Genomic DNA, 13,537 nt, shown 5'->3' on the forward strand with positions numbered 1-13,537 from the left:
GACTGGCTACCTGCTGAGCCTGCCTTGCTCTGCTGGACTGGAACGCTGCATCACTGGGAATTGTCCAGCTTGGCTTAGGGAACAGGGGGGATGGACTGAGGCAGCAGAAAAGAATTGACTTGGGGGCAAAAGGTGTGGCCACTGCAAAGTCAGTTTGGGTGATGGAGAACCTGCGGGATGGGTGTGGCTGTGTGGGTACCAACAGTACCTGCACATCCTAGGGCAGCGGATCCTGCAGGGTGATGGAAGGTGCAGGGTGGGCAAAGGCTGGTTTTGCCTCTAGTAGCTGCTACAGGAGCCCCCATGGTACTGAACAGCCCCCAGGGAGCTCTGGCAGTGGCAGGTAGTGAAACGCTGATAGCTGAGCCTGGGGATTGACCAGGCAGGCAAGTGTGAAACAGCCAGGAGAAGGGGGCCTCTGTGTGGCTGCCGCGATTCCTGATCCACTCCCTGCAGGACAGCTCTGGCTTTCTCACTGTGCCTGAGGCTTCCCAACCTCCATCCTCAAACCTTAGGACTTTTGCTTCTGGGATAAACTCAGTTCTGGAGGAGCAGGCACTGGCTCAATTCATCAGTGGTGAACTTGCTCTTGTGCAGCTTTCTGTTCAGTCTGGAGGGAGCAAGAGGGGGTCTTTACTCATAGACACTTTGCCCAACAGAACTTGAATCAGACAGGATGTTTTCCATAGAGGAGTTTTTGTTTGTTTGTTTGTTTTTCAGGTTCTACCCCAGTCCTTAGGAGACTGAGAAGAGCTTGCTACAAAGGGGCGAGACCCCCAGCTATGAGACTCATGACTTTATGGCAAATAGATGGGGAAAAAATGGAAGCAGTGACAGATTTTATTTTCTTGGGCTCCAAAATCACTGCAGATGGTGACTGTAGCCATGAAATTAAAAGATGCCTGTTTCTTGGAGGGAAAGCTATGACATACCTAGATAGCATGGTAAAAAGCAGAGGTATCACTTTGCTGACAAAAGTCCCTAGAGTCAAAACTATGGTTTTTCCAGTAGTCACACATGGATGTGAGAGCTGGTCCATAGAGAAGCCTGAGCACCAAAAAATTGATGCTTTCAAATTATGGTGCTAGAGAAGACTTTTGAAAGTCCCCTGAACTGCAAGGAGAGCAAAGTCCTAAAGGAAATCCTAAAGGAAATCAAGCCGGAATATTCAGTGGAAGGACTGATGCTGAAGTTGAAGCTCTAATACTTTGGCCATCTGATGTGAGAAACTGACTCATTATAAAAGACCCTGATGCTGGGAAAGATTGAGAAAGTGGCAACAGAGGATGGGATGGTTGGATGGCATCATCAACTCAAAGGACACGAATCTGAGCAAACTCTGGGAGATAATGGAGGACGAGGACCTGTGTGCTGCAGTCCATGAAGTTGCAATGAGTTGCACAGGACTTAGTGGGTAAACAACAACAAAATGAGACTTACTTTCTCTCTTGAACTTTTTGGGATTGGGGAAGATTTCTTAAAAGTCTAATAAGAAAAATCCTTAAAAAGGGAAGGCATGTTTTCTACCTTACCATGTAGGACTCCCTGTAGCCAAGTTCTCTCAGGGATAGAGAGACAGAGAGAGAGACATAGAGAGACAGAGAGAGAGAGAGAAAGAAAGAGAGAGAGAGGTTCAGGAGTCCTGGGCTCTATCCAAAGCCTTCACAGAAGTAGATCCACTGATATTGATCAGAACTACTTTCCAAGTGGGGACCAATGGCCAACACAGCAGACCCCTGGCCATCTTGAGCTTTTCTAAACATCCTGCTTATGTCTGGAGGGAGGGCAGGGGTGCTGAAAAAATAAAAACAGTCCAGGATCTGTTCTATCCAGAAGGCAAGGAAGGGAGGTTCTTAAAGAAGCAGCCAAGTTCTCCGTGGGGTGGTGGCTGTGGTTGGGTTGGGCCTCTTTGGGCAAATAGACCAGCTGGCTGGTCACCAACTGAGTGCGATGTGGTCGAAACAGCAACTGTTCTGAAGTCCAGCTTGCCCTGGCCTGAGGCGGGAGTGGCCTGGCCGGTCCAGCAGTGGAGAGACTTCGTCTCAGACATGCTTGGAATGAGTGCACCCAGTCGAGTTCTTTGCCAGGACTCTTGTCTCTCTCCACTCCATCCTTGGATCCTTTTGGCTCCAGAGGTTCCTGCTTTTCTTGGCCAAAGGCCTTAGAGAGAGAAAGAGAGAGAGAGAGAGAGGTGGGGGTTTGTAGGAGTCTTTTTATTATGGGCTCCTGGTTACTGGAATTCAAAAATCTGGCTGTGAATGCTTATTCCTGGCCAACTGTTGGCACCAACGTTATAACAAGGATCAACTTCAACCCTCCACCCGCTTTGAGTCAAATATGGAAAAACTCCATTTGGCAGTGCTTTCCCCTGACATAGCAGCATGAAGAGAGACAAACATCCCAAGTTTAAAAAGGGGAAACTTCGGAGTCAAGCAGAGGTTCTCTTGGACTCTTATTCTGATAAGTAAGACTTTCAACTCTGTCATCAATCCTGGTATTTGTGATCAGGAATGACTTCTAGATTAGGAATGCGAATCAGGTCTTAAGCCACAGCTGGAATAAAAGAAAACAGCGTACTAAAAGTCCTTGTACGAGGCTTCCCCAGTGGCTCAGTAGTAAACAACCTGCCTGCCAATGCAGGAGATGCAGGTTCGATCCCTGGATCAGGAAGATCCCCTGGAGGAGGAAATGGCAACCCACTCCAGTAAGTCAGAAAGGGAGGGTCAAATACCATATGATAACACTTATATGTGAAATCTAAATTATGACAAAAATAAACCTATCTATGAAACAGAAACAGACTCACAGACATAGAGAACAGACTTGTGTTGCCATGGGGGAGGGGAGCAGGAAGAGGGATGGACTGGGAGTTTGTAATTAGCAGATGCAAACTATCACATTTAGGATGAATGAACAACAGGGTCCTCCTGTATAGCACAGGGAGCTATATTCCAACCTCCTGGGGTAAGCCATAGTGGAAAAGAATATTAAAAAAAAAATGTATATAAAAAAGAAAAAGAAAAGAAACATCCTCCACCCTGCCTTCTTCAGGAACGCACAGAGAAACAAAAGGATAAATAATACTCAGATCTTATTTTTCATTGTAAATATTTCCAAAACATATAAAGGCAAAAACAAACAAATAAAAAAGCCTACATCATCCAACCACTTTCAGGTAATAATGATAAATTTCTCCTTATTTCCTTCTTGTCTTTTTTTCTTTGAATCTATGTGTCTGAATATAAACATTTTATAAAATTAGGACCATACTTTATACACAGGTGTAGCTTGAATTTTTAAATTTAATACTTTAAAGAAATCCAGCCTTTTTCACTAGCTCATTATTTCTGAATATAGAGGAGTCATCTGCTGAAAGACAGAAATTTCTAGTACAGGCTTTAGAAGATAACTCTGTGGAATGATGGTGTGGGTGAATCTTTCAGGCACAAATTTTAGGTGCAACAGAGCACTTCCTCCGTCAACCAGGCCAGCACCAGGGCTGCTGCTCCAAGAGGAAGAAGGCAGAGGCAGGTGTGTTAGAAAGAAAGAATTCTGTTCTCCTAGGTGTGTCTTCCCCTAGTTCTGTTCTCCAGTGACTATAGACCCATAGGACTCGGTCTGGTCTGTAATGATGGAGTCAGCACCTCCCAGCCGAGAGCAAAAGGAGCCTCCTGCCTTGGAAAATGTTCCTCAACCGAGATGATGTTTATTGAGCATCTACTAGGTTCGGGGCTCTGGGGGCTGTGCAAATGCCACTCGTCATCCTCCAAACAACCTGACCACGTAAGCATTATGTCCACATTCTACAAAGGCAGAAAGTAAGTCTCTCAGAGATTATATACCAGTTCATGGTCACACAACTGGTGAATGGTCAGATGAGGACTATAACTGGATTTCCAGTGTGTAGCAGGATCAAAAAATATAGCCTTTGAAATAAACAAAAAACATGACTTCGAATCACTTTTGTTAAAACACACCTTTCCTCCAGACTCTATAAATGATACGTATTTATTGAAGAAATATTGCTACCAATCTCTTACTTTTCTTTGGTCCCTCGGTTTGGAAAGTCTCTGCTTATCTGATTTTCCTTTCCGGGATTTTTTTTTTTTTGAAGATTTTTTTTTTTAATGTGTACCATTTTTAAAGTCTCTATTGAATTTGTTACAATATTGCTTCTGATTAAGATTTTGTTTTTCTGGCCATGAAGTATGTTGGATCTTAGTGCCCTGGCCAGGGATCAAACTTGTGTCCCCTGCATTGGAGGGTGGATTTTTAACCACTGAAACACCAGGAAAGTCCCCAGGATTATCTGTCTTAAGGTCAGTTGATCACCTTAATTCTACTGTGCTGAGTAACATGTCTTAGTGACTGTTACAGGCATCAGGATGTGGAGACCATTGGAGGGGCCATTATTCTACCTACTACTGTGACAAGTGGATTTTTGTCAGGATTCTGCTTATTCTGCCATCTACTGCAATCTGACGTGTGGGTGTGCAAAGGCTGTTGTGAAGCACCAAACAGGAGGATCCCCCCAGACTGGAGAAAGAGAAGGCAGCTGGCCTGAGATTTAAGGTGGTGGGACGGGGCTGGGGGTCCATGCAGAGCAAACAGTTTGCAAAGACCTGGGTGGGATGGCAGTTAAGATCGTCTACGTTGCTGGAGCATAAGGTACTTCTCCACGCTCTGCCTGTGTTGTCCTTGAGGAGGGGGCCTGAGATGGACAGGTAAGAACGGGCAGGTCTCGGGGGAACTTGGGTGCAGTTAAGGTGCTGGACTTCATGCTGTAGCCACGAGTAAGCCACTGAAAGATTTCTGAACAGAGGAGCAGATGTGCTGATGTGCTGGCCAGGTATCATTACATTCCGGGGATTCTTCCGTGCGTGCTTGGGGCTTCCTTGGGTTCCTCCTGGGGGCCACACACACTCTACCTGTTTCTAAAATGAGCACAGTGCAGCCCTTTCAGACCATCTTAACCCACCTTCTGGGGCATCCCAGGTGGCGCTAGTGGTAAAGAGCTTGCCTGCCAGTGCAGGAGACATAAGAGATGTGGGTTCGATCCCTAAAGTGGGAAGATTGCCTGGAGAAGGAAATGGCAACCCACTCCAGTACCGTTGCCTGGAAAATCACATGGACAGAGGAGCCTGGCAAGCTACGGTCCATGGGGTCACAAAGAGTTGGACACGAATGGGGACTGAGCACAGCCTACCCTCTGGGTTAACCCTGGTGCCTGCTGTTGCTAAGGCTGCCGCAAGGTCCTCAAAGGCGACTCTGCAGAATCTCTTCCCATGTTATGTCCAGGACGAGGCTCTGATTACCTCCCTGCTTCCAGTGTCTTCCCCCACCTCCCACCACCCCCCCAGGGGCCATCTTCATTAAGGTCCTAATTAGGACAGCAGCAATGGGCTGTAAATGCAGCTGTAGGAGATGATCGCTTGTCTCAGCAGATTTGTTGTTTCTCTGAGAGCAGGAGCAGAAGCGATGATGGAGCAGCTGTGGGATGGGGGTGAAAGCACCGGTGTTAGGCAGAAAATCTGCCTGTGAATCCCAGCCCTGCCACTGAACAGCATCTGACAGTGAGCAAGTCACAGAAATTCAGCTGCAACTCAGTTCCATAATCCTTAGAATGGGGGAAGGTATTAACCCATCAGGCCCCTCTGTCAATGGAATTCTCCAGGCAAGAATACTGGAGTGGGTAGCCATTTCCTTCTCCAGGGGATCTTCCCGACCCAGGGATCGAACCCACATCTCCTGCGTTGCAGGCAGACTCTTTATTGTCTGAGCCACCAGGGAAGCCCTGTATTAGCCAGGGTAGGCTAACTGCTGTAACCAACGTTTACCTAGTAGTTTAACTTGATAAAAGTTTATGAATTTCTCATGCAACAGCCACACAGGTGTTCTGCTTAGCTCTCCTCCACCCTGCGACTCAGGGACTCAGCCAGCCTCCACCTTACGGCTCCCTCAGCCCCTCCACCCCGCAGTCCTCGGCGCCTCCTCATCTGGTCAACAGATGGGGGAAGGAGAGAGAGTGTTCATGTTTGTGTGGTTTCAGGGCCAGTCTGGGAAGTGACCCACATCCTTTTTGTCTACATTCCACTGCGCAGAACCCAGTCACATGACTGTATCCACATAATTGCAAGGGAAGCTGGGAAACGTAGTCCAGTTGTGTGTCCAGGATGAGAAGGAAATGGTTCACTGCACACTGGGTCGGTCTTTCCCACTATTTGACTATAGGGGCAAATGTTTTCCAGACTTAAATTGCTGATAGGTCAGTGCCTCTAGCAGTGCCTTGGACAGGTAAGGGTTGAATGTGGGTTTTTTTTTTTCAATGAATTTTTATTGGAGTATAGTTGCTTTACAATGTTGTGTTAGTTTGTGCTATAGTATACACTACTGTGTAGTGAATTAGCTCTATATACACAGACATTGGGGCTTCCTTGGTGGCTCAGTAGTAAAGAATCCACCTGCCAATGCAGAAGACACAGGTTCAATTCCTGGGTCGGGAAGTTCCCCTGGAGAAGGAAACGGCAACCCACTCCAGTATTCTTGCCTGGGAAACCCATGGACAGAGGAGCCTGGTGGGCTACAATCCACAGGGTTGCACAGAGTCGGACACAACTGAAGCGACTTAGCATGCATGCATGCATAAGTAGCGTATATACGTCAATCCCAACCTCCCAAGTCATCCTACTCCTCCACACTGTTACCTCCTGGCTGTCCCTACATTTGCTCTCTACGTCTGTGTCTCTATTTCTGCTTTGCAAATAAGATCATCTGTACCATTTTTCTAGATTCCACACATATGCATTAATGTATGCTATTTGTTTCTCTGAATGTGGTTTTTGTGCCCGGGAAAGTGTGTCTCTGAAGAAAACAAACACCCCAGGAAGGAAATGTAAATTGTGGGTTGTGAGAGCTCTCCTCCTTCATGGTTTCTTTAAATGTACCAGGAAACAAGATTCAGTAAGAAACAGTCCATTAGCAGCAGTAAAACATCCTTCAAAGGAAAACTGCATTAGCCTTGGCACCCTTAGGACAGAGATGCTGTCTGCCAGGAGATGCTTCTTCCTGTCTGCTCTGATGGGGTCAAGGTCCCTAGGCTTCTTCAGCTTCCTTTGCTGCTTCTTCTTCAATGACTTGCCCCCTTCCCCATCCTCAGACTGCCCCTCCCCCCACACCCACACTACTTCCCCTCATGGAGGATTAATAGGGGCTGACTCAGGAGTGATACACAGGAGATGGGTGGGTTACACTGGACCAAATAATTTAGAGGAATAAATAAGGCAACCTCAGTCATCAATGGCTCAGAAGGTAAGGAATCTGCCTGCAATGCAGGAAATGCAGGAGACATGGGTTCAGTCCCTGGGTCGGGAAGATATCCTGGAGAAGGAAAGGGCAACACACTCCAGTATTCTTGCCTGAAAAACCTCATGGACAGAGGAGCCTGGCGGGCTACAGTCCATGGGGTCACAAAGAGCTGGATGTGACTGAGCGACTAAGCACACAGTCATCAAAAGGAGAATGAAGTGGCATTTGGCCTAAGAGAAAGATCCAGACTAATTCAGACGCTTGTGCAAGGGAATATGCACATCACTTGAACAGAAAGCAGAGGGACCGCTCATGCTAACGTCTTATAACGAAGTAAGACTGTTTCTTCCAAGTGTTAGGGCCCTAATGCCTTTCCAATCCCCCATCCCGCTCAGCTCCCACGTTAGGATGGAAACTTAATTAGGAATGGAGGACCTTCCATCTCCCTTCCTGCATATTTCAGAACTGCTGATTTTATTAGGGCAAGGATTTATTTTCTTAAGACATAATGCGGAGATTATTTCTTCCAGTTCAAGCCCTACCTTGGAAAAAGCAGCAGGAAGCAACTACCAAATGAGCGTGCTGCTTTTGCAGCCATCCCAGGGGACAGATGTGTCTCCACCAAGTGTCTGGCTGTTGAGAGCTGCAGCGAGCTGGGTAATGAACTCTGTGATCCGAAGCCTGGGGGCTGGCTGGGAGGGGCCTTCTAAGGATGGCTTGGGAAGCAAGTCCATCTCTGAAGATGCCCAAGAAGATGCCATCCAAAGAGCACTGCTGAGCTGTATGTGTGAGGGCTGCGGGGCAGGCTGTAGAGGGTGATGAACGCAGGTCGTTTGAAAGAAGGACAAAATGAGTTGCAGTGAAATGATGCTTGTGGCCCAGGACTCAGAGCTTTTATCCAGCCACGAGCTATTCTTGCTCTGCTGAGGGTGGGGGGAGGGCTGGAGGCTGCTTCTGCTTTAGAGGGAGGATGTGAAAGAGAAGAGAGGGTGCTGGGCTGGGGCTCAGGGGGCAGACTGGAGGTTAAGGCTCGCTCCGCCCGGGAGCCAGAGGAGAGCGGAGGAGGAGGAGGAGCTGAAGAAGGAGCCTGGTGGTGAGTAGAGAACCCAGGACTCAGGATCCCTGTCCTAGAGCCCCCAGCTTCCCTGTTCTAGGGGTGAAGACCAAAGAGAGTTGGTGGGTGAAGACACTGGGTGAAAGATCTCTGTCTGCCTTTCCCTTTGACTCTTTTCCTGGTGGTGGATCTCCTCTGAAAAGGGGGTCCCCATGTGTGTTGTTAAAAACCTGGATTCGGGGACTTCTTTGGTGGTCCACTAGGGTTTTGATGGCGGCTCAGTGATAAAGAATCCACCTGCAAGGCAGGAGACACAGGAGACACGGGTTCGCTCCCTGGGTCGGGAAGATCCCCTGGAGGAGGAAATGGCAACCCATTTCAGAATTCTTGGTTGGAGAATCCCATGGACAAGAGGGGCCTGATGGGCTACAGTTCATGCGGTAGCAAAGAGTCAGGCATGACTGAGCACACACACATGTATTACACACTGGTGGTCCAGTGGCCAAGACTCCACACACCCAATGCAGGGGGTCAGGGTTCGATGCCTAGTCAGGGAACTAGATCCTACATGCTGCAGCTAAAGGATCCCTCATGCTCTGACCTAAAAAAAAATCGTGCAACAAAGGCCCAGTGCAGCCAAATAAGTAAAATAAATATTAAAACTTTTTTTCTTAAAAAAAAAACCTAGGTTTGAATTCCAGCTCAACCATTTGTCAACTTGGTGAACTTGCAGAAGTGTGTTAAACTCTCTGAGCTTCAAAGAACAGTGAGGATTAAAAGAATAATATATGTAAAACCCCGACAGTGTATGGTTCATAGCAATCACCTGTCAAAGTTCACCAATGCTGTGAAAAATTCTTAGTTTGATCAAGGAGATTAATAGGAATATGGGGAAGACATCCCAGACAGTGTGATAGAGCTGTCCTCATGCAAATAGAAATCTGAAGGTCTTTTTCGTGAGGTTTGCCCCCATTTGGAGTTCAGAGACCTGGGTTCTAGTTATGGTACCACCATGGACAAGCTCTGCGACCTGGAACCTTTCAAGAGCAGGCCCTCTTGTTAGAAATCAGGAAGACACTGAGCGCTTGCTTGGCTGCGTGGGGTTCCCTGGGGGTCATCAGAAAAACTGGAGACAGCTCATGAAAGGCAAGAGTCTAGGCAAACATGAGGGGTCCCAGGTGGGTGAGCTGGGAGCAGAGACAAGATGACTAGGGAGTGAGAGACGGAGGAGGAGAGAGAGAATGTCCTAGAAGCTCTGGTAACCATAAGATTGTTTTGAGTCAGTCCTAGTGAGGGGGAGGAACCTAGAGCCTGTTATACAGAGTGAAGTAAGTCAGAAAGAGAAAATCAAATATGGTATATTAACACACACACATATATAGAATCTAGAAAAATGGTATTGACAAACTTATTTACAGGGAAGGAATGGAGGCACAGATGTGGAGAAGAGACTTGTGGACACAGTAGGGGAGGGAGAGAGTGGGATGAATGGAGAAAACAGCATCAACAAAAATACACTATCAGGTTTAAGATGGATAGCTGGTGAGAAGTTGCTGTGAGCACAGGGAGCCCAGTCTGGCATTCTGCGATGACCTGGAGGGATAGGATGCAGGGAGGGGAGAGGGATTCCAGAGGGAAGGCATGTATGTATAATTATGGCTGATTCCCTTATTTTATTGGAGAAGGAAATGGCAACCCACTCCAAGATTCTTGCCTGGAGAATTCCATGGACAGAGGAACCTGGTGGGGTACAGTCCATAGAGTTGCAAAGAGTCGGACACCATTGAGTTGGACACAAAAAAAAACACCCTTTTTTTGTATGGCAGAAACCAACACAACATTGCAAATTTTTTTTAGAAAGGCAAATAAAAAAAAAAAGGTTGTTTTTTATGTCTGTGTTTCTATTTTCTAAATAAGTTTATTTTTTCCTATTTTTGAGACTCCACATATAAGCGATATCATATATTTGTCTTTCTCTGTTTGACTTATTTCACTTAGTGTGATAATCTCTAGGTCCATCCATGTTGCTGGAAATGGCATTGTTTCATATTTTTTATGGCTGAATAGTATTCCATTGTATATATGTCCCTCATCTTTCTCCATTCGTCTGTGGATGGACTCTTGAGTTGCTAGCAGTTGACATTTGTGAATCAGTATGGGTACCAGCGCATTGCTGGCAGGAGGCCAATGGAGAAACTCCTAGAGCTCTAAAAGGGTGAGAAAAAGTCATCAGATTTGGGGCATATTTTTAAAGCTTCTTCCTGTGATGAACTAGGGTGAGTGACATTCTTGCTCTATCTCATTTCATCCTCACACCAGCTCAGGGTCAGCTTTAGCCCATAGAGAACATCATGCAAATTAGAGAAAGATGCCCCTTTCTCTGGAAGTGAGCAGCCAGGCCAGGGTGCATGAAGTAGATTGGGGTGCGGGGTGCCCCATAGGGTGCAGCCTGCCAGTTCATGACGCTGTCCTTTTAACTCCACTGACAGAGGTACTGTCAGGACTCCCAGTTCATAGATGAGAAATATTCAGTCCGTATTAGTTGAGTAACTTCCCTGGAGTGGGGGAGACGAGATTTAAACCCAATATACAACCTCACACCCCAGACAGAATCTTCATACCTGGACTGTAAGGAACCCAGACTGCAAGGGCAAGGAGGTGGAAGGAAGAGGAAGAAACTAGGGCTACAGACTTCCATGGCAAAAGTTCATTCCTTGTGCCAACAGAAGCTAAGGTGAAAGGAACTACGGTTATTAAGTTTCTACTTGATGAAAACTATCCCATATGTCTTCACATTAATTTGGGGGGAAAAGAGATTTTAGCTTCATTTTTTTTTCCCCTTTGGTCAATGTTTCTTTAAAAAATATTTTTTATCTTTAGTTGGAGGACAATTGCTTTACAATGTCTTGCTACTTTCTGGTGTACAGCAAAGTGAATCAGCTGGATGTACACATACATTCCCTCCCTCCCACCCCACCCATCTCTTCCCTCTAGCTCAGTACTAAGCTGAGCTCCCCGTGCTATGCAGCAGCTTTCCACTAGTTATCTACTTTCAACATGGTAGAGTATATATGTCACTGCTAATCTCCCTTCCATATATATGCGTTAGCATGATATTTTTCTCTTTCTGACTGACTTCACTCTGTAAAACAGGCTCTAGGTTCGTCCATCTCAGTTCAACTGACTCAAACTTGTTCCTTTTTATGGCCGAGTAATATTCCACTGTGTATAAGTACCACATATAGATGGGAACACGGAGGCTCAGAGAGGTTGGGAAATGCATCCAGGCTCACACAGTTGGAGAGTGGCATCTGGTCTGTGCTCCTTCCTCGTCATCTCCCTTGAGCTTGGGCCCTACCAGTGGGCAAAGGAGCTTCCCCCGTTTCTCAGAAGATCAGAGGGCATCTGAATGGGGAGTGGGCCACACACTTCCTAATATTTTAGGGACTTGACATCAGGGCAGTTGTGTGGAGATCATTTCTTTTTTCCACTCACTCAATAAGGTATGAATGTCTATTATTTAGACAGTGATGTATGGGGGCTGCAGTCAGATCAGAGGGCTTCTCTCTGGCCTTGTAAATTAGTCCACACCCTGCCTGGTTCCCATTTACAATTCAGGGTGCGGGCGCCATATGCTCAGTCCCCACCCACCCAGGGCTCTAAGGGAACTCAGGGATGCCTGTGTGGTTTGATATTTCCCCAAGCGGAAATAGAATCTGGACATATGAAAGGTGGGCTTCCCTGGCGGCTCAGTGGTAAAGAATCCACCTACCAAGCAGGAGATGCAGGTTTGATCCCTGGTTTGGGAAGATCCCCTGGAGAGGGAAACGGCAATCCACTCCAGTATTCTTACCTGGGAAACCCCAAGGGCAGAGGAGCCGGGCAGGCTTCAGTCCATGGGGTCGTAGAGTCAGAAAGGACTTAGCAACTAACAACAAAACATGTGATAGGTATCAAAAGTTGCAACTTCCCTTTCCTGTTTCCCTAAGGTTGCTTTGCCCTGTCCTCGGCCAATTCCTGAGCTGATGGCACAGAATACCCCGAGAGCAGAATCTCCAGACAGCGGGGGCCCACCCTCCACCTCCCCTGCCCCCCTGCATCCCCCATTCTCAACCTCCTTGTTTTTGACAAGAGAGTAGGAACCTGTTTTGTAAGGATGCAGGGCTCTTTCCTAGCGCGGGGCCCCTTCCTGGCTTCGGGAAGGACCAAAGGATTCGGCTGGACGTGTTTTTCATGGAAATGGAATTCAAATTGGAACCTTATGTGTTGCAGAACAGGGCTAGAGTGTGGCCTGCACCAGCCAGACTCGGATTTCACAGGTCTGCTGACTCGGCTTAGCTGAGCTGCAGCTTTCTCTCTAAAGGAGGGACTTTCTGCCGGTGCTTTTCCTGCATGGACTCCCTTCTGATGATGAGATGGTGAAATGTGATGCCTAGGGGTGAGTGAGTCCGTGTGTGTGTGCGTGCATATGCACGCATGTGTGCGCAAGTGTGCGCGCGCACATGTTTTTGTGTGCATGTGTATGTGTTTGTGTGCATGCGTGTGTGTGAGTGTGTGTGTGAAGAGAAAGTGCAGAGGGCTAGTCCCACTTTGAGGAAAGTTCTGGGCTCCCCTGGACTCTACCCCCACCCTCACTCCCCAGGAGGCAGTCAATTGTCACAACTCAGCTGGGTTGGAACCTCTGCTGTAAAACCTAATAGCTGAACAACTCTCTGCAGGTTACGTGGCTTCTCTGAGGGGTTCAGTTATCTCTGTCTGCATGACCAGGCAGCTGACACCTCGTGTCTTCAAATATTGATTTGCTGTCATTATAGCTCATGATTCTGGGGCTCAGGAATCCAGACAAGTCAGAGTGGGGATGTTCTGTATCTCCTGTGGTGTCTGGGGTCTCAGCTGGGATGATGTGAATTCCCGAGTCCCGAAACAGCTAGGGCTGCTTGAGGAGCCTCTCGGTCCCTGTAAACGTGTGTGTGTGCACCTGTGTCTGTACGCCTATGTCGGTACATGCATGTGTGCTCAGTTGCTAAGTCATGCCCAACTCTGCATGCCAGGCTCCTCTGTCCATGGGATTATTCAGGCAAGAACACTGGAGTGCGTTGCCATGCCCTCCTCCAGGGCATCTTCCTGATCCAGGAATCGAACTGGTGACTCCTACACCTGCTGCATTGCTCCTCATTT

The sequence above is a fragment of the Cervus elaphus genome, chromosome 22 (assembly GCF_910594005.1).
Source record: "Cervus elaphus chromosome 22, mCerEla1.1, whole genome shotgun sequence".
NCBI lineage: Eukaryota > Metazoa > Chordata > Mammalia > Artiodactyla > Cervidae > Cervus > Cervus elaphus.